The following is a 23,118-nucleotide window of genomic DNA, read 5'->3' as shown; positions in this document are numbered from 1 at the left end:
GCTGCGGGAGAGGGCGGGGGCGATGCTGCCGGAGCCTCGGCCGCCGCCTCGATGAGAGCCGCGCCGCACCGCGCATAGCGCACAGGCTGACAGGCAGGAGGACCGGCTTCCCTCTCCCGGGCATCCTCCCTGGGCTGCCGGGAGGCGGCGGCGGTGGCGGAGGAGGAGGAGGAAACGGGAAAGAAGGCGGAGAGCAGCAACGCGAGGAGGTGGACCTGGCTCCGTTTCCCCCGGCCAGGACGCGAGCGGCCCCAGCCACCGCTCCCCGGCGGCGCCGACTCCTCTCCATCAGCCCTCCCGCGCCCCGCCGCGACCCCGGGCTCTCTGTGCGTCGGGCCGGGGCCGGAGCGCCGCGGCCGCAGGTAAGAGTTGGGCCGTGCTGGGGCTCGCAGGCTGCGGCACGGGGGGTCGGGCCGGGCGCAGGAGCGGGAGCGGGAGCGGGGCCCGAGGAGCCCGGAACGCTAGGCTCGGCTCTGGCAGCAGCGGCGGCGGCGGTGGCGGCGGGAGCCTCCCGCGTCTGGACTCGCAAGGCTGCAGGAGCCCATGCGCCTGCGCTGCTCCAGGGGGAGAAAAAGGGGGGAAAAACTTCCTGCCCCCGAGTGTGGATGCTGGGGGCTGCCCGCGAGCACCGCCGCGGTGGCTGGAGGGACCGGAAGCGAGCTTGACCCCCGGCCGGGGCGGCCGGGGGCTGGGCCCAGAGGCGCGCTCCCCTCTCAGGCCGCCTTCCCCTGCGCGGCCCAGGGCCCCGGCGGGCCAGGGTCCATGAGGCACCGGTGGGCCAGTCCGCGGGGCGGCCGCGAGCCATACCCTTTAAAGAGGTGCTCGCCCCGGTGCCACGGGCAGCCGGGGAAGACGTTCTGCACCCTCGCCTCCTCAGACCCCACATTTGGGGACCGAATTTCTTTACTGGATCCCAAGTAACTTTCGAGGTAGAAAAGCTTGAAAAACCATTCTGGAAGGGAATCGGCGCAGACCTTCTTGTGACTGACACCCCCTTCTCCCTTGACACCTAGTGGGTGCCAGCGTTTTGGGGGACACCAAAGAAGAGCTTCGAAGATGGCAGAGGGCGAGGAGGTGGCGGTGGTTGGGGAGGGGTTGTTTTTGTGTGGGATAGTGGACAGGGGGACGCGAGTGGGGACGCGCGCCCCGACTGCCTCAGGGGGTGCGGGCTGGAGGCGGCGCACGTCCTGGTCTCCATGGCCTGGAGCGGGCAGAGAGCGCAAGGGTTATCTGCGGTCGCGCGCGGGTGCCCGCCTTGGGCAGCATCGGCCCCGGGCCCCAGGGGAGAGGCGTGCTAGCTCTGGGCGGAGCGCCGAGCCCAGAGCTCCTGTCGTCCAAGACTACCCTGGGGCAGGTCGCATCCCCATCACTGGGGATGTCAGAGACCCGCTGTCTGCCTGAGGCCAGCCTTCTTGGCGGAGGGGGTGGCAGCGAGCACGCCGGATGCCTGGGTCCGCCTGCTGAGAAGCCAGTTGTCTTCTCTGGGCTCTAGAACCAAATGACAGGCATAAGCAGCTGGCGGGTCCTCCTGTGGGTCCCCAGGGATGCTGGTGGGTGAGGAGCTGTCGCCGCTGCCACCGTGCCGCTGGGTGTACATTCTCTCTCCACCGTGCTTCCTTCGCGGCGTGCCGCGGGCAGATCGTGGAGGCAGGTATTTATGTAGCATTAGGCAAGACCTCATCGCTGGAGGGACTAGACGTTGAGGACGCCGAGCTGCTGCTGCCCGCGAAACTTCCACTCAGCTCAGGGACAATTGGGCTCCAAAGCTGCAGGCTGCAGCCCCATGTCCGCCCAAGCAACGCTGTCGTTCGGACTTGTCTTACAGTGACAGATCTGTCCTGGTTACAGCTGTATTTACCCTAATTTCAGTCTCTTTAAAGTCATTTGTCTAGTCGCTACAGAGTGTGGTCTTATTGCTAACTCAGGCTTGGTAGGGCAGATTTGAAGAATTATTTCAGCTTAGGATGGATGACAACAGATTTAGTTAGCCCACCTCACTGCTAATTTGTTTTAATTAAGGAAGGGAGTTGTACAGCTTAATTATTATTTTTTTTTTACTGGAGGGTGTTGAACAGTTTCATAAATTGTTCATTTGGACACTTGGAGAAATTGTGTCCAGGAAGCACAGGTGGCTACTTCAAGGGTTGGTTGGCATGCATGTATTGAATTGGTCACATAGCCTGAGTGTTTCTGCAGGTATGGAGGGAGCTGTGTGCCCCCGATGAATATGCTTTGGCCGGGTACTTTGTTCTGGAGCACACTTGATTTATCACCTTACTATAAATCAGGGAATTACAAGCATATGTGCCCTTAAACCCTATATGAATATAATGACATTTAAATTGGTTTATGGGCTGATACACTTAACCAATTTTAATAACTTTTCTGCACAAACATCTTATAAACCGTGTTCATCCATAATTAAGAAAAACATTTTCTTCTGTTTGGACTCTCCATTCCTAGTGCAGCTGTGGAAATTTAGATGTCTCCAACTTTCATTTGCAAGGAACAATCCAAACGAAATACCTAGAGTTTTACTGAAATAAAATATCCTATGGTAGCCATGGTAACAAATAGATTAAAGGTTATTGGTTTTCATTTGTATGTGATTAGGGGGGGCTAGTGTTGTCTCTTTAATTATGTTTCTAATGAGAGGTGGTCATATTTCAGGTACTCAGTGCAGAAGGTAAGCAAGACCAGAATTTAGTTTTGTGGGAGGTTATTGGGACAAAATCTCCTACAGCACAAGAGAATGGCTTCTGCTAACTGCAGCTTCTCATATCCTGACAGCAAATGGATTAAAAACCTTTTTTGTTTTCTCAAGTAGATGAGAATTAAGTCAGTTCCTTTAAGATTAGAAAGCGTATTTTGCTTATGAACTATTACCAAAGGAGCCTTTACATCCATCTCTTGTTTTCTAGGAATGAACACGTTAGAAGTGTGGATGTTGGTGTGGCTGGAGTGTCACAGTTGTTGTCAACACCTGTCAGTCTAAGCAAGGCATATCATTAGTCTATTCAAATCTTGCCTATTTCAATATTCATGCATTTCCATGGTGATCCGTTCCGTTTTTGTTTACTTAGTCAACCTTATAAATCTTTGGCATCATTTTCAATTGTACCATCTTTTTTTCTTTGATTTATCAATTGAATTGGCTGGAAATCATTCCCAGTTTAAAGCATGTCCTCCCCCCACCCAGTTTCTAAAAGTTTACCCTGTTCCCAGCTATACACAGATATAATGGGGTTAAAAATTTTTTTGATAGACCCAATAGCATCAATGCTAATGTAGTTCTTTTTTAACATGTTGGGGTGTGTGTGCGTGTGTGTGTGTGTGTGTGTGCTGGGTTTTCTTTTTTTTCCTTCCTTCAGTTTTACTTCTTTGTTATGACCCAGAGATACTCAATCCAGCAGAATTAGCTGAAGTTTTACCTTTTTCCCTTCTCATCCTTTTTTTATTCTTTCCTCAACTCTATCATAGTTCAAGGATTCTTTGTCTTCAGCTACGTCTGGTTTGGAGAGACTTCAAGGCTGTATTAGAGTAGACCTGCCTTTCTGCGATCTTTTCTCTTCCAGTAGTGGCCAAAGCCAGAAGGTTCTGGAACATCAGAGGATTTTCCAGACATTATATACCTTTAGTCATAGTAATAGCGTCTGTACAATCACAGTAACATTGTAAGTCCATGGAATAAGCATTTTTACTTAAATGAAAGTGATGATTTTTCTCATCCGCTTTCAACTTTGCTTTCTAATGATGCAATCCCATGCTAATCACATCCCTGTATATTTCAGAAATATCAAGGCAAGCATTAGCACGCTCCTGACTTATTAGGATCAGGCAAAGTAATTGGAACACTTAAGTTCAAAGTCGGATGGAGAAATGAAATTATAACCAACCTTGTGATTCTATAATCAGTCAACTAAGCGCCTACTTAGGGGTAGGAGGAGAAAGAAATACCATGAATAAGAAATCCAGCCCTTGGTTGACGTGGATGAGGATAACCAAGGCTGCTACCCTGTAAGATGACAGCAAAACAACAAACGTCTCTTTGGACAGATAAATCGTATGTTCTCCAGGCTTTCTCGGTAGTTTTTACTATACCAGGCACATGTAGACACATATGGAAAGTGGCAGAATATTTCTACTTTTCACAGAAGATAGTCATATGTCATTGTTCAAAAAAAACACAAACGTCATCTCCTGGTATGCTAAAATTAGGTGGCATAGTCCCCAGAAAATAAATTCTACCATAGAGAGTTAATAATTTTTAAGGAGAAAAAGTATTGCAGAATTCTTTACCTGACCCTCAGATCAAAACTGGTGAGATCAAGACCACTCTGAAATCAGACTGCAGCTCTTTGCACAGCAGCTGCATACTTCACTCTCCCGCAGTCCCAGGTCAGAAAAAGTAGAAATCTGCACCATCTTCACCGAGGCCGCTCAAGACAGGAAAATTGCAGCTGCCCGTTTAGATGAGGCACACCAGTCCCTGGAAGTGGACCCAGAATGCTTCACAAATGAACTTCGTTGTCTGGGGGCATTTCTACCCTGCAGACAGTGGTGAGGTAGGAAGGGAGAGAGTTCTGTGTCCTTCGAGGCAGAGTGGCTGCGTGCAATTCAGATGCTCGGAGGCTCTGGAAAGCCGCAGCAGCGATGACTCAGAAGCCTTTGTGAGGACCAAGGCTCAGGATGCCCTGCTGACTCCGGTGGATAGCTCCCCGGATGCCTACAAGCAACCCCCGCCCCCATGAGTGTCTGCCTTTATAATGTACCTTTTAGATTTTCAAAGGTTTTTTTTTTTTAATTTTTAAAGTTTTAAGTCAGAAACCAACTTAAAGATATACACAGATATAGGTCCTGCCACTTTCTTTTTTAATTATACTTAAAAAACATTTACCATTTTTAAGTATGCAGCTCATTGTGTCCCCATTCACATGACTGTGCAGCGCATCCCCAGAACTTGTCACCCTGCAGTACTGAAATCAGCCATACTTATTAAACATCAGCTCCCGTTCTGCACTGACAGCCACCTTTTTTTTTTTTCTGTTTGTATGAAACTGGCTGATTTTGATAAGTAGAATCATGCAATATCTGTCTTTTTGTTTCAGGTGCATTTAAGGCAGAATCATGTGTTCAAGGTTCATCATTTGCCGCAAATAACAGGATTTTCTTCTTTTTAAAGGTTGAATAATATTCCACGGCGTGTATGTACTATGCTTTGTTTACCGGTTCAGCAACTGATGGATGTTTGGGTTGCTTCTGCCCCTTAGTTATTGTGAGCAATTCTGCCACAAACCTGCGTGTGCAGATACCTCTTTGAGATGCCGCTTTCAGTTCTTCCAGCATTTACCCAGAAGCAGGGTTGCCTGCACTGTGCCACTTTCAGTACTGACAAACGCAGGACTTCTGGTTTAAGGAACTTGGTAAGAACACAGCCAAATAGAATAATGTCAAATAACAAATGCAGTAGATGTTACTGACATTTGTTCTTCCTTGTCTGTGTGTACATTTTCTTGCAAGTCCCTCCAAGCTCTGATTCTTTGCTTTTGGGACATGCCTGAGTTCCAGTGATATTACAGAGTATGGGACAGCTGGGACTCCATGTCAGAGTTGAAGTCTGGTCTCTAGTGGTGCCTCCTAACTATGCAGTCCATGTATGTGTGTCTGTGTCTGTCTGTCTGTCATATTTTTCTGAAGCTTACTGTATCCATACCACTTCACACTGCCTTATAGGTTCTAGGTACTTGGCTGTCTACGCTATTTAACATTTTACTGGAGGGAATATTGCTGTAAGAATATTAACTTGGTCTGACCAGCATTTGCTGTTAGACTTACTTTTTGGATTTTCTCACCTGCTTCCATTTGTTCTGGTTCCTGGTAGAGTAATGATTCTTTATCTCACTAGGGCTCAGATTTATGAAAGCGGAGAAAATAACAGGACCGCCTAGGGTAGTGGTAAGGGTTGAAGAGGGAACTCTGGTAAAAACTGCCTCACAGAGAAGCAGTCTACAAAGGATAGCTCAGGGGAATGGCAGCAGCCGCCTAGAGATCTCAGAATTATAGGCACCAAGCCTGCTAAACGTTAATCATAAACGTTTTAATGGCATGCCAGGGTTGTGTATATATTGTATTCCATGAGTCTCATTATCACTACTTATTCTGAAAAGCATAAGAAATTTGCATCACAATTCCAACTGTTAAAAATATCCTTCAGTTGATTTGATATATGAACTTTTAATTCCATTTTTAGTGTCATAATTTTAGAGTTATCATGGATTTTAGAGGTCAGCTAATCTACCTATTATTCAATCACCAAACCTTTATCAAGCCTCAATAATATAATAATAATAATAGCTTCTGGTTATGGCTGCCCACTATATTTTAGTACTTTACATATATTATCTCTAATCCTCATATCAGCAGTGCAAGGTAGGGATTATCCACACTTTACAAATGAAGATGAGGCTCAGAGGTAATCAAGTGGCCCAAGGCCATAAATCTAGCCACATGGTATAGCTGAGTTTGAACACAGGTCCATCTACTACCCACTAGTCTGACTTGCCTCATGTGCATCTGTGTATGTATGTATATGTATGCCTGCTTACGTGTGTGTGCCTTTGTGTGTGTGTGTGTGTGTGTGTGTGTGTGTCTGTCTGTCTGTCTGTCTGTCTGTATCTCTATCTTGCTGCCTTATATGTGCTAGGTAATTTAGTGTCTATGCTAATTAACATTTTACTAGAGATACTGTGAATCTAAGAATATTAGCTTGTTCTGACCAACATTCACTGTTGGACTTATTTTTTGGATTTTCTCACCTGCTTCCATTTTTTTTCTGATTCCTGGAAGACTAATGAGGAAAACTTTCAGATGTTTAAATGGCATCTGTTTCCATATTGAGCCATCATAGAACATAAATAGCAAATCAAGGACCAAAAGCAATAGGATTCATTCAGACGTACTAATGGCTGACATGGACTTGTTCATTTTGTATATGAGGGGCTAGCACAGTACCTGGCACAGAACTCCTCCAAGCATGAAAATGCTTGCCCAGAGGCATTTACTCTAGGAGAAGGTATCAGGCAATAAATATCAAAGCCTACGTTCTCAGTTTTTCTTTTTAGTTAGTAACTGTATAGTTGCATGTTCAGGGTTTGTCACTGTGTGGAAATTTAGATGCTATATTTGGGCCTATATCTATTAAATACACTTATTGATGAATTCTAACTAATCTAAATAGAATCTTCTAGGACTTCTGACTTGAGACTTTGAAGACTAATTTTCTCTTGAAACTGCATCATTCCGGCAATAACTTGGATCTGTTTGGCACTTTTGAGAGTCGACACAGTCTGTCTTTCATAACATGCTTACCTGCAAGGTGTCGTCCTGACACAGATTTTTTAACTTGTGGTATTTCACAAGAGCATTGTTTTAAAGGAAAATAAAACACCTAGAAATCACAGAGACAGCTATGAAAGGGCAGAAACACTGTATTTTCCAACATCTTCTGCCCTATTTTTACTGTTCATATTAGTCTCTTCTGAAGATAGGTAGAGGGTGTGAACAGAGCCTCGAGCATACACCACGAAGCTGTGTTTGCTCCCTGTTTTAACTCTTCCAGCCCAGGTTCAGCTCACTCACAGCTACAATGCCTGATCACACCTGTGCCTAGCAGTGTCGCAGAGGACAGCTGTCCCTGGGCTGGCGACACCTCTCTCACGTGCCTTTCTATCCAGCTGCAATGCCTCCCCTTTCCTTCCTCCCTGTCTGATTTCTACATGAAAAATAATATGAGGCATGAGGTTTTCTTTTCCATAGGCAGCCCCACAAAGCTCGGAGAAGCACTTGGGGCAAGGCGCAGGGCGTCCCTAAAGGAAGAGCATATAGCACTATGTGTTTCTGTTTGGAGAACAGCGACTACTAGTTGAAAGCCGAGGCCACATTAGAGGCGGCACAGTTGCTGGAACACTTCCTCTTTTCCTTTTGGTCCTTTAGTAACATTGAGAAGGGATAAGGAATACTGAAACTTTGATTTAAAAAAAAAAAAGTCATCGTACCTTTCTCTTGTAACTTGTCTATTCAGATCTCCCAGCTGTAGCACTTGCTTTTGGATTCCAACTAGGGCTCAAGTTAGCTCCCCAAGGAGTCTTAGTGATCTGTACTCGGCTCCCGAAACTTCTAACTAAGGATACTTACTCAGAAGGCACAGGGAAAGACACTCGCTTTCCTGGGGCAGCTCCCTTGTTGCTTACTGTGTGACGTGGGTGGGATTATTCCCATTCTGTGAGTTAGAGCATTTGCCCACAGTCAGATCAATGGGTGCTGGGTGTTGAGTTGAATGTGGAGGCCCATTTTCCAGACACATGCTGATCTGAGCAGAAGGGAGAGAGCCAATACACTCTTGTGTAGCATATACATTGCATGCTAGAATAAAGGAATAATCCCAGTTTTTAGCCACATTGCTCACTAATTAGCACAAACGACATAATACTTTTGAGGTTCAGCTAATTTCCTTTTAAGGCATGAAATAAATTCAAAGAAACAGATTCACCATTATGATTTCAAGGACCTTTGCTCTTAAACTTACTACCATCGTCTTTGTCAACTGAGCAAAAGTTCAATGCTGAGTTTATCTCCAAGGCTTAGATCTTTCCTTTATGGTCAGGAAGCTCCCAAGAAAAGGATTGAATATTTGAAGATCAGATGAGTTTCAGTTTGCAGTTATTAGAATAGTGCCTATTTGTACCAGCTAGTGGGAACTGGTGGTTAAGTGTGGACTCATCTCGGGAGCGGTAGGGCAAGGACTATCTTTGTCTTTAGCCTTGAGCTGGCGTGTATTGGTTCCCGGGAAATTCTGAGAGACAGTCCACACTGAGGAGAAACAAATCTTGAATGCTGCCATTTAACTAGTCTCTCCATGCCATTAGAGAGGAGTAAAGAACGGTGGTACTCCAGGCACAGTCACAGGCTGGTGCCAGACCACACACACTGTTCCTGGTTTGTCCCAAGATAAACTGAGGGTAAGCATTTGGAAATCACAGTTGCATTTGATATTGGCTCAGCAACCAAGGGCATGGTCTGCAGCCCCTCTCACTGAACATGGCAAACACCAGTCTGGGCAGCGTCACTGTAACTGTAGGGACTATAGTCTAGCCATGAATGAGAGGATCATATTTTAGTTCTTGGTGGATTGGAAATACAAATAAAATAAAACTCAGGTCCTTCATCACAGAGAGAGGTTGAAGGACCCTGCACAGTTCTGACTCATCCTCCTAGAGGTACATAAGAATGTAAATGCGATTGTCTTGTCAAAATGTGGGAAGAGGTTATAGAACAGTAGACTAGACTAGAATTTGTCATCAGTGAGACCATCCTTGCCACCATTGGGGGAACAAGTGCCTGACTGCATCTAGTCCAGTGGGGTGCTGTATAGCAGGGGAAGCCTGCTGCCTCCCGTCCAGAGCGTGATTGCTGTTTCTGGGGGCTATAAGCAGGACTGTAGGCTGCACTTCTGTGTGCACCCCTAGTCATTGTCCCTGATGCTGCACAGCAGCCTTGGGGAGTTAGCTCGGGAGCCTCATAATGCACCCACTTGTATCTATCTTAAGGCTGCCGTGTTGGAATACTGCACTCCTTTGACCTCTTGGGATATGGGTAGGTTATTTTGCTATTAAATGAGATTATTTGGAGGCTCTGAAGAAGTATAAGATAAGCTTGCTCAGACAGCCAGAATCAGGTTTGCTGAGCAAAAATCATGGACCATTGAGTCTCAGAAATACAAGATTCACATTTGGAAGCTGGGCTGGTTAGACCAGGTGACTGCGTGCAGTGCTTATGTCTTGCCGGTCCTTCTAGCAAAGAGCCTGCTGTAAGTGGAGTGCTGTAATCTATTCGGTTCATGCTGTTCCAACCGGCTTTAATCATCAAAACTTGAATAATATTCAAACTGTGAAAGGAACATAGTTCTTGCTGAAGCCTTGATGTGCTAAAGGGAAGCGCCAAAGCTTCCAGTCCACCAATCTATGCAACATGCTGTAGAAAAAACAGTAGATTGCTTCACGTGATGTGGGGCAGCGGCCTTTTTCCACAGTGAAATGGCATTAAGATTTAACATTTCCTTTTTCCCCCCAGAGGAGAAAAATGATTTTCATGGAAACCATGTTTCATGGCAGTTGCTTATTGACTGTGTACTGCTGCTACCTCTTGTGACGCCCCTGGGCAGAGGTCAGCTGGTATAAGGCATGGAGATGTCTGGTGGGAGGGGGTGTGGCCATGAGAATTGGAAAACCCCAGGGGAAGGGACGTGCAAGGGGAAGGTTGCAGGCTGAGCCTGTCAGGGAGCAGCCCTAGCTGCTGCCTCACTGGGCTAGAGACACACCAGCCACATGCTGGGCAGGGGCTGAGCCTGGGTTCTGGGTAGGGCTGTGCGGAGCCTCCTCCTGCTCCTGGTGCATGCTCTCTCAAGTCCCTGAGTGAGAAGGGCATTCTAGAGCCATGGCCCTGCGGAGACTGCTGCCTGGGAATTTAAAGCTTCCGTTTAATTCTGCAGAAACCACAAAAAGCTAGGTTTTAGTGCACAAAGAGTCCTAGGGGAAGTGCAGGGGTGGGGGGGCCCTCACTGAATTGTGCAGTCACGATTCAGGATCTGAATGGTTGCTGTTTTATTCCTGGTTTGCCTCCCTGGTCTCCAGAACCATTTTTTGATATCTGGAGTAGACATGGGGGCCAGTTCTAGTCTCTTTGGTCCCGGAAAAAGGAGAAAGCAGTTGTTCCTGTTGACAGACAGGTGGAGGAATGAGGATGCAAAATGACTGTCCGGGGACTGAGCACTTGATACAGGAAAGGCAGGCGTTGGTTCTTAGACATTCTGTTATAGTAAAAACCTTCAGCTCAGCAGATAACCTAATTTAAAATGAGGAAAACTGAGGAGGAGGATTGCAAGTTCAAACTCAGCCTGGGCAACTTAGTAATTTAGCAAGATCTTATTTCAAAATTAAATATATATATATAGAGAGAGAGAAGGACTAGGAATATAGTTCAGTGCAGAGGCCCTGGATTCAATCTCCAGTAACACACACACACACTCATACACACACACAGTGCACGTGCATGCACACATGCACAACTCAAATAGATGTGTCTTCAAAGAAAACATACTAGGGACCAATAAGAACATGAAAATTTGCTCATTGTCACTCATCATTGGAGAAATGCAAATCAGAACCACAAGATATTACTGCATAGCCATTAGTATGACTGTCATAAAACAAAGAAACAAAATCCCAAGCGTGGATAGGGATGTGGCGAAAGTGGTACCCTGGTGCACACTGCTTTGGGGAATGTTAAATGGTGCAGCCACTAGGAGAAATATTATTGGTGCTTCCTGAAAAAATTACAGAATTACCCCATGATCCAGCCATTTCCCCTTCTGAGCCTATGCCCCTGAAAAGTGAAAGCTGGGAGTGGAATAGCCTTCCTACACCTATGTGATTCAGAGCAGCAGGTAGAAGTCACGAGAACCCAAGGTGAATTGACGCTTATGCCAAAGGACACAAGCCCATGTGTCTGTGGGGGTGGGTGGCCAGGTAATTAAAACAGTACAGATATACAGTGGAATTTTATCCAGCCTTATAAAATGGATGGAAATTCTACCACGTGTGTAAGCCTCAGAGACACAATCACAAGTGAAATACACAGTCCCAAAAGGACAAGCGCTGTATGGTTCCACTCACATAAGGTTCAGAGTAGTGAAGTCCATAGAAACGGAAGCTGAATGATGGTTGCTAGGAGCAGGGAGGAGGGAGTTAGTGTTTAATGGACACAGAGTTTCAGTTTGGAAAGATGAAGATGTTCTAAAGATGGATGGTGGTGATAGTGTGTGTGCATTCTTAATGCCACCAGGCTGCACATTTGCATATGGCTAAAAGCGCAGTTCTATAGTGTATGTATTTTATCACAATAAAAAAATAGTTTCGACTGGTTCTTTTAGTGTGTTCACTTAGAAAACTCACTTAGGAGACAAATATGTTCATAAGTCCATAACTTCTAGGGCAGTTGCTGCATATCTACCCTGCGCTGGGTATTGTGTATCTGCCTGCATTCTTTTTTCTCTACCCCTTTTTCTTGTTTAAATTTCACTAATTGAGGTAATGCATTGAAATTCACAGATTTAATTGCTCAGTTCACTGAGTTCCAGGAGTTGTCTTCACGTGTGTAATCACCATCCAACAGAGATACAAGCCATGTTTATCACTGCAGCAAGCTTCTTGCCCCTCTCAGCCAGTCTCCCTGCTTCTCCCCCACCAATTTCTTATTGGCCATTTGTGCTGGCAGCACACACAGAGGTGAGTGGCCTTTAGGTGGAGGTGTTTTGTTCATTTCCACTGGAAGGATGACAGCCAGGGAACTAGACACTTGCATTAGGACTCTGCAGCCTCCCAGTGCACGCTGTCCTGCAGGAAACTAAGTCACATCAGGAGGCTGCTTCACGGCTTTACACTGGGACAGGGAGACTGTGGTGACCTCACACGTCTGCATCTCCCAGCTGTGGTAGCCTGCTGCACACGTCTGTCCCTAGCTCAGGCCTGACCAGATGCACAGTGATAGCATCCTGTCCTCTCTACGGGGATTGGTAACTGGTCCCCAGCTCGTTCAGCCTCTTCTTTCTGGTTTTGGAGCTGCAGGGCTGGTTGACATATTTTTTGGCATCAGCCTTTGTTCTGGAACTGAAGCTCAAGACCTGACAAATGCTGCCCACCCACTCTTGGGCACAGGGGAAACTGGGACAAAGGAAAAAATAGCTGCTTTTTAAGAGATGCACCTCCCTGAAGTGGCAGAAAGGTGCACTTCTGAGCCAAGGACTGGCCATTTGCTCCAAGGCACCTCTTGTCTTTCCACCCAAGGTCATCCATGTTGCCGTCTGTCCTCCTTTTCTGGAAGCCTGTCTGCTTAGTTCAGATCCTGCCTGTTATTAGCAGCTTACTGTAAGGCAGACGCCCTGCCGGATTCCCTGGTACAGGCTCCCAGTATAACTGTTTCATGGCTGCCTGGCAGTCCCAGCTGACTTGACCTGACCTGACCAGGAGCACATGGGAAGTGACTGCCTCACCTGCCACTGTTGTCCGTGTTCCATTGTTGACTTTCCTCTAAGGATTAGGACCAGTACTGGCCCGACTTACAGTTTGGACGTGAGAGACACAGAGGAGATGCTGGATGTAAGATCTGCCAGGTGGAGGGGGAACTGGAGCCCAGCCACTCAGCATGTGGGCCAGCCCCACAGAATGGAGGGCTCATCTCCTGAGAACCCACTGCTGCTTCACGTTTTTTGGTGTAGAAAAGTGAAAACCCCATAGACATTTCTCTCTGACCGTGTTGTTAGCTATTGTCACATGCAAATAGGGATGATTTCCTAAAACGTGTGACTCAGTAAAGGATCCCTTTATCAGGGTGTGAAATGACTGCATGTGAATCTGAACCTGGAAAGATAAACTTTGCTCCATTTCCCACACGTTGGTTTAGAGTCTTTCTAGGACACTAACCCCCTGTTACGGAGGCCCTGGGCTGGGCTCCCAGGCCCTTCGTCTCTCTCACCCTCCCCTGCGTTTTTGTTCTTTCCAACCAGGAGCCCCCCAGCTTGGCTCTTGCAGTGTGTGCTTGGGTGCAGGGGCAGGGTTGGTGAAACGATAGCTTGAAAGCTTCTTTACCATTTTGCTGCTCAGGGAATCGAGAAAATCATAAGCCATTTCACTCGGGATTGAGAACAGAATTTTCTGAAGTGACTGTATCATGAGTTTGGTTATTTGAGAGAATAACTTTTAATTAACAGAGAAACTTAAAAGAAATCAGAGGCATAGTTATGTATACACTCTGATGTCAAGAATATAAAACAAAAGACATAGAAAAAAGGCAGAAAATATACCATAATAGTTGCAGCGGTCATTTCTCTACCTCTACATTTTTTCCAGTTTTTAAAATAAATAGTGAACGGGACATGATGGTGCACATAAGCCCAGCATTTGGGAGGCTGAGGCAGGAAGATCATTGAGAGCTGAAGACCAGCCTGGGCTACAAAGTGAGCTCAAGGCCAGCCTGAACTGTATAGTGAAACCCTGTGTCAAAAAGACAAAATAAATAAGTAAAATAAAATAAAATAAAACAGTATTTTTTTCATATTGAGAGAAATAAGCACCTAACCAAGGAGAAAAGCCTGACTGTAGTAGGTTAATTTTGCCCCTCTTTCTCCTCTCATGGCAAGCAGGTGATTGTGGAGCAGTCTGCATTAGTACTAATGAAACAGGAGAAGGCAGGCTATAACACAAAAGAAATTGTTAAACAGCTGGTTTTTTCAGTGTAGTAATACAAAATGGTGAGGTTCACTTTGGGAAATTGGTACCTGTACAAATAGTTTTTAAAAGGCAGAATGGAACAAAATAGTTTCATAAAATCCTCTATAAAAATGTCCCTTACAGTGCATCTTAGACTTCCCTTAAAAAAAAATTCAGGATTCTGTTGCATCCTAGGGCTCCTGTCAGCCAGATTTGGGGTTCTCTTAAAGGTCTGGCTTCAGCCTTGAGTCCCGCTAGCGTTCTCAAATAACTATGCCCCCAAGTGGTCGCATGTACCTGTAAATTACATCCAGCAAAAAGGAAGCAATTAACCAGATCCTGGACTGCAGAGTTTACAATTTAATAAGGATGAAAATGATAATGCACTCAAAAAAGAAGAGAGGAAAAAAGAAACGCAGAGAGAGAGAGAGAGAGAGAGAGAGAGAGAATAACTGAGGGAGCAAAAGATAAGAGAAAAATGTTCTGTGTTTACCCTCCCATGGACCTTCCAGAAAGGGTGTGTGTGTGTGTGTATGTGTGTGTGTGCGCACGCACGCATGTGCATGTGCATTTCCATTTGCAGGGAGACTCGGGAGGAAAAACTGGAGGTAGGTGTGGGCAGAGCCCTCCCAAGAATTCCAGAGACTTCGCACCCTCTTTCTTAGGAGCATCTTCGCTTCCTTTGACGGCCTCCTTCTCTGCAGCAATAGCTCCATGATAGTCTCCTTGGCAGTCTGCCAGAGGCTGTAAGCGTACAGAGAATTGTGTTTTAATAGAAGGCTTTACCTCTGATACAGATTTAAAATGAGGAAGAAACTTTCTGTTCCTCAGCCAGAGTGAAATGCATTTTGCTTCTTGTGAAATGCAGGTGATTACAAGCTCATCTTACATAATTTTATTATTTTCAATTGCTGCCCGTCAGTCTCAGGTGATGGGCTCCTGGGAGCAGAAAGGAGGCAGATTCTGGGTGATGATTAGAGGGGAAAAAGTCACCCAGTCATTATAAAATTGCACAGAAGTTTAGAAAGGAGAATAATTATCTTTGTGACGATGATGTTGAAGATCATCAGAACCTGCTAAGCTCTACATGCAGCAGTGAATTGAAGACTGTTTAATGGCCTCTTAGAAAATATAATTTCACATTAACAAAGGGGTAATGTTTGAGATTTTTTTAAAATATATATATATATATATATATATATATTTACATCTAATGAAAGAATTTTCTTGAATAACTACATTTTGAGAAATTTCCAGCATAACAGAGGTGGTCCACTGTCACGCCCACAAGAGGGCATTTTCTCACCAAGTACTAAGAGAAACTGTGTGTGAAGGGCTGCCGGGAGCAGGGGAGGGGGCGTTAATGGGAAAGGGGTGTTAATGGGAAACCTGCTTGCAATTGAGTTGTATATCTGCTCCTACTTAATGTGTCCTGCCAGCTCATGAGCCAGCACTACCTGCCAGGAATTCCGCTGTGTTTACTCCCTCTTTTTAAAAATATCTTTCTCTCAAAGACTGGGGCCCAAAGGAACCCTTTACGAGATACCACGTAGCACTACATAGCCAACCCCGTCAGATTTGGGACCACATTTGATTTTCTAATATTTTAAGACTCTGACCAAAGTGCAGTGAGCCTGCTGCCTTCCCCAGCTTTGTTTTCTTAACAGTGATTTATTGAATACCTGCCCTCTGTCATCACTGAGCCCGGCCAAGCCTGACCTCATGAAGCACACATTTTCCAGAGGAAGATTTGTCATAGACAAAAGTGAAACAAACACAAACTGGTAACTTGGAAAATTATAAATGATATGAGGAAAAATAATCAGGATAAGAAAAAGAATAGCTATGTTGGATTGAATAAGGCTAAAAACACCACCAGAGAAGTTCACCCCATCACTGCAAAAATCGATAGCATGCTTATCACCAACAATGAGAACATACGACAGTTAAATAAATGTGTTTTGGGAATTTCACTGGGTTGTGTAGAGCTTTCTCATTTCCCTTGGGCTATGATGATTTCATCCTGGAGTGGTTCTCTTAAGGACTAGCATTCAGGTGGCTCCTGCTCTTGGGCCTTGTGTGCTGTGGCTGTGAGCTGCTTGGGCTTGTATGAGTGGTATCCCACAGTGTGGCCTGGTCACAAGGGTTGGGGACAGCATAGACAACACCATAAGTAGGACCTGTGGAACTGAATGCTGGTCCCTAACCAGAACCCTGGAGACTCTGGGATTCTTGACCAGTTGCACAAGAGCCTCAGTGTATTAGAGACCCGTGTGAGAATTTCTGGAACCAGGAATCAGAGCTGTACTTGGAACTTGTACGTTGGGAGATTGGGCAGTATGGCCTGAGCGGAGAAAGAGTGCTTGGTCAGGGGAGGGAAATCTTGAACTTGGCCTTAAAGTATGGGGAGGCATAAGGAAAAGGAGTGTGGGATTATAAGTGATGTGTTCATTTTTTTAAGTTAATGTGGAATGCATTTTGATAAGTGAAGCAATATCTATTATGGGACGGTTTCAGGCATGGCAAAGTGATAATCTCTGAAAACCCTCTTGTCTAGTGATGACTTGTGTTAGTATTTCATTATATTTTTTCCAATCTTTTGTGCATTTGTACAATATTTGGAACCATCTTACGTATGAAGATTTTTCTCTCTTTTACTTTAGTATTTGACAAATATTATCCCATGTCATTAAAATTGTTCTTAAATATCATTGTTGAATGACTGCTCAGCTATTACAGTGGGAATTCCCATTCTTCATCCTACGGCACTTGGTGGTTCAATGCATCCTTTGCTTCACAAGTTTGGTATTGGATGGATCCGCCAAGCCCCGATCTGATAGTAATATGAGGCATGTCCCTTTATGCACACAAGTCTGGCTGCATATGTCAAGTGAAGGTAACAGTACCAAGCTCATAGAGAGTTGTGAGAGTTTCATGAGATCATATTTGGATAGAGTTCTAGAAATAGAATTACCTAAGTTTGATTTTTTTAAAAAAAAATTATATAACTTTACAATTATAAAAGTAATGTTCTTTGTGGAAATTTTTAACAAAAAAAAACATGCAAATCTCATCACTCAGAGATTTACAAAAACAATTAACATTTCTGAATCTATTATTTGTCACTTTTAGCAAAATTGGGATCATACTGCATATTCTATCTTCTGTTTCCCCTCTTAATCTTGTCCTTACTTATTCAGAAACATTGTCTTAGAAAGCTGTCTTTCATTTTTTTTTAATTTTTTTTTCTTTTTACATTTATTTAGTGTGTGTGTGTGTGTGTGTGTGTGTGTGTGGCCAGCTCCGCCCACCTGGGGGCGAGGCTGGCTGGCATATGGTGCTGGGGGATCTAACCGCGGTCCCTGTGCTTTGCCAAGTTTGTTCCAAGTAGGTGCTTTAGACCACTGAGCCATCTTTCCAGCCCCAGCTGTCTTTCATTATGTTCCATTATATTACTGTGTCATATTTTATTTAACTAATTTCCTATTATGGGATATTTAGATAATTCAGTTATTTGCTACTCTAAATAACATTGCAATAAGATATTTTTGAGCAAATCTGTGTGGACATTCAGGATTATTTCCTTAGGATTAACTCCTACAGCTGGTTCTTACCACATCAGTTGTAGGAACACACTGAAGACATTGATCTGTATTGCCACACTGCTCCCAGAAAAACTTGCTTTTGTACTGTCCCATAAATAGTGTATGAACCCCCAGTTTACTTCACTCTTATCCATTATATATTTTTTTTAATTTAATCTGTTAGGTGGGTGAGTAATGATGCCTCGTGGCCTCAATTCGTACTTCTTTGATTACAGTAGGCTAGAACATTTGTTTCAGTGTATATTGACATTCCTGTCCTTTGCCTGTTCTTCTATTTATATTTATCTTTTTCCTTATTGATTTGTAAGAGCTTTTTTATGCATAAGAGGATATTAACCTTTTGGTGTAATGTTGGAAGTATCTTTCTGTGCTTGTAGTTTCTCTTTTAAATTCATTTATGGTTTCTCGGTTGTGCAGATCCCTTTATTGTGCATGTCCTGCTCATCAGCTTTTATTTTACATTCATGTTTCCTCTTGTTTTCATGCTTAGAAAATCCTTCCCCTTCCTGGCTTTAGATGTTCATTCATTTGCATTGCTCCTACTTGTTTCATGATTCATTTTGTAGATTCAACTTTTTATTTGGTCCTCTCATTTTGTTCTAAGATATAAGAAGAATTCAACTTTTTTCTTAACAGCTAATTCTTCCTATTCTGTTTGGTAAATGATCTTTCTTTCCCCGCTGATTTGAAACGCTACCTCTTTTATGCTCCGTTCTTGTAGGATAGGGTGCTTCTAAGATGTTTTTTGTTCTGTTCTGAACTGTTCCTAAGGCACATTGTTTTAATTGCAGAAGTGTTTATTTTGTGCCTTAAAATCTGGCTGTACACATCATCTTCATTATTATTTTCCAGAGTGGTTTTGGCTGCTATCTCTGACACTTCTAGTAGCACAGATGAACTCTAAAATTATTTATGCCAAGCTGTATCTTGTTGAGTTTGCTGTACATGATGCCCGTCTGAATGCAGTGATAGCTGTAAATTGATTTATCTTGCCTGCAGTATTGAGTCTTCTCATTCAGGAATGTGGTTTTCCATTTACTCCCTGTTTATTTCAGTTTACTTTCATATCTCTCTGTAAACATCAGTGATTTTCCTCATATGAGTTCTGCGTTGTCCTTAAAAACATCAGCCCTCGATGTTGCATATAGATGAGTGAGATCTTTCTGTCCCAAGTGTCTTTTTGTAATGAGTTATCACTGACAGATATGGAAGTTGTTAATTTCTGTGTATTTGTTTATGTCTTTGGGTTACCGGACTTAAGGCTGGAACTGGGTTTTTGAACCATGCTGATTATTTTGCTGAAAGATTGAGCATACAACCAGGAGTGTCTAGGACAGCATATATTACCATCTTTTAAAAAATCTTTATTTATTTGGAAGAAAATGGCTTTGCATTCCTTATGGATTATTTCAGTGAAACTGCATTCTGACTCTGAATTTGAGTTCTTGGAATTGATTTGGGACATACAGTGTCATGTATAATGCTTGCTTTTTTGGGCTCCCCAAAGATAGTAGACAGACATGATCTATTACCATGAACAGAGAGAGAACAGTCTTCACATAGGCATTTGGGTTCATAGTCTGCCTCGTGGGGAAATGCAAGGGGTTGAGAACAAAGAAAAATATGAAACCTAGCTCCAGACTCATGTCCCAGGCTGACCGGAGAGAGCCTGCTGTGTTGACATAGGGTTTAATGTCACCCAAAAGCCCACTCCCAGCTACACAAACATGATTGTGAAGAAACAATCAGATGTCATTTGCCCCCATGTTGGTACCTGGAAGACACTCAAGACTTCCGTTCACAGCACAGAGCTAACCCCTGGAAGTGAGCAAAGCAGAAGAGAAAGGCAGACCAGAAACACGACCGTAATATTGAGGCGCTTCATTCTCAGCAGCTGTACTAGTTCACATCATATTGTCATCTTCTCCAAATTAAGGCCTCTCTTTTAGTTATAGAGGAAGGAAGAATTTCTCCTACCCTGATTCTCCTAGCATATGGCTGGAGGTGGGGGCGGAATCTCCCCACGTCCCCACACAGACAGCTTGTGAATGTACTGATCGTGTGCATTTCCTCCGTTGGGCGAACAACTCATCTTTCACTCTTTGCTTTTTATGCCAGTTTGGGAAAGTTGTTTTCTCCTGCTTGAAAATCTTCCTTGGAAGGAATATGTTGCCATCAGCAATTCCTCTGTGTTGTAACTGTCTCCTATGAAGCCAGACTGTAAGGCAGTGTGTCGTCCCTCAATGGAACCCAAACCCATTATCCGTGGCTCAACAAATATCTGAGTGCCTTCTGTGTGCCAGGCATTGTGTGTGTTGCTAGAACCAGACAGGGAGTAGAAATAGGCCTGGTTCTTTCCCTCACAGAGTTTACAGTCTGGTGGGGCAGAGAGATGTTGTATGCAATCCAGCAAGCAGCAGTGAATGCTACAAAGGAAGGTAGACTGTGGTGCTGTTGCAGGGAGCTTTGACTCCATCTCAGCTTCGGGGAGTGGGTGGTGACTGATCTGAGATTTGAAAGAACTGTTTAAAGGATCTAAAGGGAAGGCGAGCTAGGGGGGTGGGGGTAATAGGTTCCAGGCAGAGGGGACAGATGTGTAGGAGAGAGTATGGCTCATTCCCAGAAAGGTAAGAAGGCCAGAGAGGTTGGGATTGAGAAAGGAGGGGAAGAACAGGAGTTAGGCAGGCAGACATCCATTGTGAAGGGGCTGGAAAGCCGCATGAAGGATCTTTGTCTTTATTGCAGGAGAACAGACTGACTGGGGATTTTTAAGGGTGTGACACCTTTGCACGGATGGCTCTTGCTCCCATGTGGAGCCTTCTCAGGGAAGATACAGAGTACAGTTGGAGATTATGCGGAGTCCAAGAGTGAGATGAAGGCAACAGCTAGGGTTTTAGGTGATGGATGCACAAATGGAGAGGGGCCAGTGGATATGAAGTAAGGAAAGGCCTTCATGTCTCCAGGTTTTAAAAAACCAGATGGGAAGATTGTTCAGTGGTCTAAGTGCCTACCTGGCAAGTGCAAGGACCCAAACTTGATCCCCCCTGTACTGCATGCTGTGCCAGTTCTGGATCCCAGGTGCACTGTGCTGACCGCCGAGACCAGGCATGGTGGCGCACCCCTGTAATCACAGCCCTGAGGAGGCTGAGACACAAGAATCACTGTGAGTCCGAGCTGCATAGCAAAACCCTGTACCAAATAAATAGATAAATAAAAGATTTTTTTTAAAAAAAAAGAAAGAAAGAAAACCAGATGGATGGAATGCCATTGTTGTCACTGAGGATACTGGGAGGATATCAGATGCTAGAGAAAGTTTGGGGCTGGGTGTGAGGGCTCCTACAATGTGCCAGGTAAGCTGCTTGAGTCGCCCTCATTAGAGGACAGGTTAGGTTTAGAGAATCCATTTTGAGGAGTCATCCACGTCAGTTTTAGGAATAAGAATCTTAGAGGTAATGGACAAACTGTTGTCCCTGATCCTCCTTGGCCCTTTTGCCGGTTCTTCCTCTCTTCTCTCTGGCTTCCTTATATGATATTTTCTCAGGAAGGCATTTCCTATGAATCTTCTACCACATGCTGGCTGGGTCAAAGCTGGAGCTGATAAAAGGGGCTCAGATAGATAGTCCACATATCTAAATAGTCCCATCTACAATCTTACTCTCCAGACTTGAAGTGTCTGCAACTTTAGGGGAATCTTGCTTCCCTCCCAGCCTTCCCCTTCCTATCTTAGTCCCTCAGTGCCGAGCTGTGGACTTTAGAATACGTTGTCTGATCATTTTTTTTTTATGGGCCAATAAGAAAATTAAGTTTTCTTAAATTTGACATCATTTAAACAGTCATGCATTCAATAAATATTTATTAAACTCCTTTCATGTGCAAGGCACAGCAGCACAGATCAAAATGGAGAAGAAAACATGGTCATACCCCTTCCCAGTGGACATCTTACCTAGTGGAGGGAGCAACAGAAAAATCATAAGGGGTTATAATCTTCATATGACATGTGCCATAGTAGAGGGATGTGAGAATCTCAGAGGCCAAGTGAGAAGAGGCCGTGCAGGGGCATGAGGACAGAGGTAGGGGAGTGTTCCTGTAGCAAGGGGTGTGGACATTTGGGGCAGAAGAAGCAGGAGGTGTGTGGGGGCTGAAATGGTTTCCACAACTGGAGTCTGAGTATCAGAAAGATGGGGGGGTTGGTCAGGGTAGAACACAAGGACCAGGTGACAGAGCACAGGGCATGGGGTGGTAAATACAGGGAAGTGGGTCTGACATCTGAGCTGCCAAGGCAGGTGGCATCCAGATGGGGCTGGGCCTAGAGCAGAGTGGAGAGGCCAGCCACATTGCTTTCTGGTATGTGCCAAAGGGCTTTTCTCTCACTCACCTCTTCCTCCTGTCAGGAGATGAAATGAGACCAAAATGTTCTCATTCTTCTTGCATTGGGAAACAAAGGCTTGGCCTTTAATTTAATAGGTACTGCTAGTGCTGCTTCCCACTTCATAGACAGGAAAATGGCGGTTCACAGAATCAGCCCTGCTGAGTGATTGCTTCTGGGGGGTCTCTTCAGGCTCTTTTGGCAACATGGAAATAGATTATCTGAATCACTTAGGCCAGCACATGGGCTCAGTCTAATAGTTGATGACCTGTGGAGGAGCCAAAATTTGCATCATGGATGTTTTCTGACTCACATTACCATTGGCATGACCTTTAGCTCCCCTTAGGCATGTCTTGCTTCCAGACTCCTCAGGAAATGTCACAGGGCTTTGACCTAAGACAGCTGGGGCTGGGATGTTGTGGGATTGTTGAGTGACCAGGTCATGCCTAGATCTGCTCAGAGTTTGTCAGTTGTTGAATTTCAGAGAACAAGTGCAAACAAATCCATGGCATTGTTCTCAATTCCAGTCCCAACAGTGCTGATGATTCCTGAGCCAGGACTTCATCAACCTTCTTTAGTTATTTGTAGTGTCAGAAGTTATCTGCAGCCTGGGCATCTGTAGCTGCTGATGAGCACAGGAGGAAGAGGTGAGAAACCGCCTTGACCAGTGTTTGAAAGTGAACAAATGGTGCCAGAAGCTCCAAGGCCCTCTCCATGGCTAACGAGAGGCAGTAGGACATAAGGCTCTTGGTCTTGGGGCAAAGAGGGGCTAGAAACCCCCCCCCCAAGGCTCAGGATAGAGCTGTAAGAATGGAAATGGGTGGGG

At 44.8% G+C, this 23,118-nt stretch overlaps 1 protein-coding gene across 3 annotated transcripts in view; it reads left to right on the top strand.

The window, feature by feature from the left end:
• Positions 1 to 17: 17 nt before the first annotated feature.
• Klhl29 (kelch like family member 29) overlaps positions 18 to 23,118 on the top strand; it is a 277,679-nt gene continuing 254,578 nt past the window's right edge. For 2 of the 3 annotated variants that reach the window (XM_023711012.1, XM_023711013.1), the window contains exon 1: positions 23 to 362. The gene's annotated coding sequence lies outside the window, so the exon portion shown is untranslated. Of the gene's footprint in view, positions 363 to 23,118 lie in introns of all 3 variants that reach the window. The other variant, XM_004627461.2, reaches the window with a different exon arrangement.

Source organism: Octodon degus, unplaced genomic scaffold (assembly GCF_000260255.1).
Source record: "Octodon degus isolate 3935 unplaced genomic scaffold, OctDeg1.0 scaffold00019, whole genome shotgun sequence".
NCBI classification, from domain to species: domain Eukaryota; kingdom Metazoa; phylum Chordata; class Mammalia; order Rodentia; family Octodontidae; genus Octodon; species Octodon degus.
Note: the sequence above shows the minus strand (reverse complement) of the source record. Positions and strands in the feature narration are given on the sequence as shown.